At 34.7% G+C, this 6,059-nt stretch overlaps 1 pseudogene; it reads left to right on the forward strand.

The window, feature by feature from the left end:
- Nucleotides 1-304: 304 nt before the first annotated feature.
- On the forward strand, nt 305-4,355 carry LOC120209181 (annotated as a pseudogene).
- Nucleotides 4,356-6,059: the final 1,704 nt, after the last annotated feature.

The raw sequence follows: 6,059 nt of genomic DNA on the forward strand, positions 1-6,059 counted from the left end.
AAGCATGTGGGTTAGAATATAAACACGTTTACTTATCGCACAAGTTATTTAGATTTTTCTTAGTATAAAAATAAATTTTTATAATCGTTTATTTTTTAATATATGTATTAAAATTTAATTCACATGTTTAGAAAATATTTTAGGTTATTTTTGAATTGATATTTAATGTCTTAGCTAACATAAGGATTCGATACATACAACATGAATGCTTTGAGGATTCAGTTAAAATATATTAAAAGTTAAGAGCTAATTTTAAATCTAAATTATAGTTTGGATATTTGATGCAATTAATCCTAAATTTAAATGACTATTAAAAACGGGAAGAAAAAGAAAGGAAGTCGAATTGCATATTGGAGAAAATAACGAAAAAGATTTCACTGAAAACGATGCATACTGTGTTCTCAGTTGACGATTTATCGGACTCCTTTTGGGATGCGCCGTCGGGGATGAACCGAAGCCAATCGGAGAGGCTTTGGAAATTTTTCTCGAAGAGTTTTCCGGTACCGGCGGGGCGATCCCGGTGTCGCGTTCGAGTGAGAGTGTGATTGGTCCCTCTTTCGCGGAACCTCATCTGTCCGATTCGAAATATGAAGGCGACGGTGATGATGACGTGGTGGAGATCAAAAGGCCTGGTAATCAGAATCATAGCTCTCCGCCGTCCGCTCTGAAACAGAAGGTCACGATTGTTTCCGATGAGGTCCAGGCGATCCTGAAGAGCAAACTCGAGCAAGCCTGTGTTGTTTTTGCTCTCTCTCGTGTATCACTCTTTCCCCAATCTCGATTTTCGAATTGGATTCTTTATTGTATAATATAAGCAATATCAGTATGCATGTCTTTTCTTTTTGAAAAAAAAAAATTCAGGCGTCAGCTGTGAGTGTGAAGGAAGATGCTAAATCTGCCCAACCTGAAGATCAGTCGCTTCAATCGAGATCCCAAGTTCAAGGTAAGCTTTTGCTTTGCATGCCTTTGATTTGACTTTTTTTTCCTCTTTATCCTTATGAATTTAGTATTTTAGATTTTACTATTTTATCTAATGCAATAACTAGACCTAGCTTAGAACAAGGATGAAGAAACGTTTACGTTTCTCATTCTTTTTTGGGTGACTGATATTTGAATGCAATTCCTGTGATACAAGCATACGACTTACTCAGTTCTCAACCCTGTACATAAATTATTAGTTATTCCCTTCTGTTTCAGATTTTATGGAGCCAATGTCGAGTTAGTTCAAAGGGGTAATTATATTCCTGAGAAGGAGTTAGTTCAAATAGAGCTATGGTTTGTGTTGAAAATTGCTCATTTCCATGTTAGGATGCTTGAATTTTGGCGAATTGGAGTTTAGTTGGGAATATCACTAGTCATATACATAGCGATAAGCATTTTCTTGCTCACAAGTATGATTCATTGTAGTAGGAGGCTGCAACCTTTAATAGAGTTTAATTTAATTTCTAAATGGCAAATGGACCTTTATATACTATGTTACTCGGACATGGATGTTAGTGTCGGATAGGGGTATGGTTGAATTTTTCTAAGGTTTTCCACATATTTGAAGGATCCTTGGAAGTCATAATCATATCCCCATATGCAAGAGTTGGACAAGGAAGTTCATGAGAAATGGAAAGTCCGAGCAACGTAGCTTATATTCTATGGCAAGTCTATATGATCTTGAATCAATGTAGTTCATCTAGTGTTTTATTTGTTGGGGGTCCGATTATGGAAGAAATCAGAATCAATTACATGAATGTTTCTGTAGTTTGGACACTTTCAGTTACCTACATCAATGATTCATTGGCTTCTTGCTGAACTGTAGGAAAGCGTTGCGTTTCATTTAGTTTTCACCGGAGCCTTTCTGTCATATCATGCATGACTGTTTCTAATAAGTAATAACAGTAAATTACTAATAAACAGGTTTTCACTTTCATGAAGTGCAGTGTGACTTGATCTTCGGTTCATGCTTGAGCTGAAAGAGTGAAGGAAAGGAAAATGAGAAAAATGGTGGAGGGATATATAAAAATAGATTTAATTTGCTTTACTGGATTTGATAACTTTACATAAACTTTCAAACAAGAAATGGAACAATAACCCATTTATATTTCATTTTTCTGTAATTCTCCATCTTCATTCCTTATTTTTCTTCACATTTTTATTACCTAAGTGCTACAAGATATGCCAAAGAACTTTGGAGCTCTTCGTGTATTAATTTGGTTCTCCTTTTTCCATTACTTGTTTACGTATGATAATATCTTGCTGATAAAAATTCTTCCATTGAAGGGTCCTTAAAGCCTCAAGGACAGGGTGAACCAGATGCCAGACCTTGTGGAATGTTGTTTGTGTCAACTACACAGAAAAAAACTGGGGTGCAAAGGAGGCAAACAACAAGTGTATCGTCGGGAGAAGATTCAGATGATGATGAACTTCGAGATACTGAAACCACTGACAACATGGATCCAGCTGACGCAAAACGTGCAAGGAGGTATTCATGTTTTCTGTTTTTTTCTTGTATTATTCATTGGTTTGAGGATTTCCAATGCTATCTTTCTGTTCTTTATTCTCTTTTGCTTAACATGTTTGATTTCCTTTTCTTCTTATCTTTTTCCTTGCCCTACTTAAAAGGGTCAGTATTTCTTTTAAGTAATAGCTGTGAGACTAATTTGTGTTATCTTCAAAGGACACAAATACTTATTTTGTAAATAGAACTCGAAGTTTCGATTCTATACTACTTAATTGAACAAAATTCTGCTATCCGTTTCAAGAATTAATCAAAACACAAGCATTCTAAGCAGTAATTGCCTATTTCACTGCCAGATTTGTGAATTAATAAATTCTTGCTAAACTCAATCTTCAATTCGTTGATGCGGTCAAAAAATTGCCCTGGACTAATTGGTACGTTGGTGATGGGTCAGAATGCTATCAAACCGAGAATCAGCCAGGCGCTCTAGAAGAAGAAAGCAAGCACATATGAATGAACTTGAAGCACAGGTTTTGACACGCCATTCCTCCTACCCCTTGATGGTCTGGTGCATCTTGTTTTATAGTCTTTTTGATCCTGCAAGTGATTTTTTATAGGTTGGTCAACTAAGAGTTGAGCATTCAACATTACTCAAGACTCTTAAGTGACACGAATCACAAATATGATGAAGCTGCTGTTGACAATAGAATTCTGAAGGCTGATATCGAGACATTAAGAGCAAAGGTAAACGATCACCCTCAAGTCAGTCACCATTCCCTAATTTGCATTTTCTTATTGTGGTCCAGTTACTCTTCAGTTAGTTGACTGATGGGTCCTGTTGAAAGTTGAAAGTTTACTTTCAACATAAGAATATGTTATTGTGACACCATGAAGTTTGTGAAGATTAGTTAGTTAAACTCTGAAAAGCAATAGGCAAATTCATTTCCCTTCTTCATATAGGATTAAAGGATTTAATCGTAAACGAATTTGCACATTATAGTAGTTGCAATCCTCTCAGGGAAGGGAGATTAATTTGGTTTTGGTGATTTGTATGTGCTTCAGGGATCTGCTGGACTTGTCCAGTACTGATACACTCACTTATGTGGTGTGTCCAGCTGTTCATATTCTTGAAATTACTTATGATTTGTATGTCTCCCTAGTAATTATATAATGGATACTGGCATGATGCAAACGTTTGCTAATTCCCCGGAGTTACATTGCCGGACATCAGATATTAATGACGGTATTTGGACTGTTGTGAACAGTGAAACACAGTCTTGCATCTTTATGGCTGAAACTGCTGCAAGTGGTTATAGCTTCACTGTTGATCCTGATTAATTCAACTTTAATTCCGTGTCTATCAGGTTGATTGTTGTATTTGAAATTTTCAGGTAAAAATGGCTGAAGAGACAGTTAAGAGGGTGACGGGGATTAACCCTACTCCATTTAGGCACAATATAGCTAACGTCGGCATGCCTTATGTTAGCAGTCCTTTGGAAGCATCTCCGGTTACTCCTGTCCAATTGCAGCCAAACAATAATCAGTTTTTTCACCAACCAGTTCCGAGCATCGCTGCTCCCATGCACCATAGGAGAGTGGAAAGCGGTTTGGTTGGCAACACCCTGGTTCCTCCTACCGTGAACCCACATACCAAAGGAGTGAAAAACGTCAATGAAACATCTACATTGCAGCATACACCCGGCTCGGAGCTCATTAAAGATCCAATTAGCCGTGGTGTCAGTCCAAGCGGACTCATGTCTGGCTGGGAACCTAGGCAACATGCAGCCACCAAGAATAAGAAGCAAAGTTGAATGTCGGTGCCCTTCCCGTCGTGTTTTCGGAAACGGGGTTCCAGAAGTTTAGTTGGTGGTACAAGTATTAGTTAAAAATATATTCATAGGTATGCACTCTCACTGCACTTCTGTATGTAACTTCTAGCCCTAGGCATTATAAAATTGACTCTACTAAGTCCATTCAGTGAACCTTATTTGGTAAATTATTATCTATGAAAATCATATGAACCTTATTATTATAACATGGACAGGGGTTGATAGGATTGCCATCCCTCCTAAAAAATTTACTTCTTATTTATTATGGAATTCGAACTAAAATACTAGACATGAGTGTGCAAAATAATAATAACAATAATATCAAGCAATAAGACCCCTGTCAGAATTCTAAAAAGGATAAGCGCGTAATAAAAACATGGAAGACAAGTTCGAATTCCTTTACTTTAGAGTGTGTGTATGTATTAATGTCATGAAAAGTACATTGCATCAATTTCATGCAAAAGACTGGAAATCTTAAATGGCAAGCGTATAGTGTATAGTGTGGTCCAAAAATTAGGATATAAAAAGAGGGAGGGACGCATTGATGGGAGAAAGGAGACCATCCCATTCCTTTGGAATCAAAACCTCCACCCACTTGATATTCCATAATTAAAAACAATTCAAATTTTATTTTATTTTAATATTATTTTTTACATCTGTAATATTTAAATTCGACATACTTTTATAAAAACTCGATTTAAACAGGTAAGAAGGAATAAGATTTGTCGTTTTCTTTTCTTTTTACAAAGTTCGTAATGACCAAATTTTTTTAATTTTAAACTTTAAAGGTTATAAAAGTAAAATCCGCTGCCGATGCATATAAACAGAGGTATAGTTGGTGTGAGGTTGCTTTAACAAATATGAATGTAAATAAATAAATAAGTGCAATAATGTCAAAAACTTTTGGCATAACAATTAACGCCACCTTATATTATTTATTATAAATAATACACTGAATGTGACCCCACCCAATTTTACTTTATACAAATTGGAGAAATTATTATACCAATAAAATAAGAGAAGTGAACTTCACGAACGCAATGATTGATTCAAGGATTTTAAAATAAATAAACAATTAGACGGCTTTCGTGTTATGAAATCTCAAGATCAGGATAATGTCAGTACGAGGCACAGAGACAACGACATTTGGTGTTCCTTAGCCATAACGTAGTATTAAAAATACATTTGGTTTATAAAATACATAATTATATGCTTCAAAATGAGATTATTTGTCTGGTAATTATATTATGGTAATATAAGATTTTCAGTTTAAAAATATATAGTTATATGTTTTTAATGATTAAATTGATTTTTTTCTAATTTCAGTGGGCAAAATAGAACTGAAAAAAAGAGTGATGAAATTTGTGAATTGTAATTTACCCTTCAAGTTTTTACCTGTCTTGCAAGTAATTGACTTTCTTTTTTCAAACGAAAGCACTCCCACTGTGAAATTAGGTCCTTAAATTTGGGAATTATCCATTAGGTTGAAACCAGGTAAGCTTGTAATCATGGTTTTTAGAACCGGACCGGTTAGCGAACCAACCATACTACCGGTTCATTGATTCAACCGGATGACGTTATAATTATTTAAAAAATTAAATAAAAATATCAAAAATATTTAATAAAAAATAATTTTTTATATCACAAGTCATATTCAAAGCAAGTCATAACATATATAAATTAAAAACCATAAAATCAAGTGAAACAAAATGATTCAAATTAACTACAACATAATATTTAAGGTAAAACACATTAAATAATAAATATAATTATATAATTATAAT

The sequence above is a fragment of the Hibiscus syriacus genome, unplaced genomic scaffold, assembly GCF_006381635.1.
Source record: "Hibiscus syriacus cultivar Baekdansim isolate YM2019G1 unplaced genomic scaffold, ASM638163v2 tig00018191_pilon, whole genome shotgun sequence".
Lineage (NCBI taxonomy): Eukaryota > Viridiplantae > Streptophyta > Magnoliopsida > Malvales > Malvaceae > Hibiscus > Hibiscus syriacus.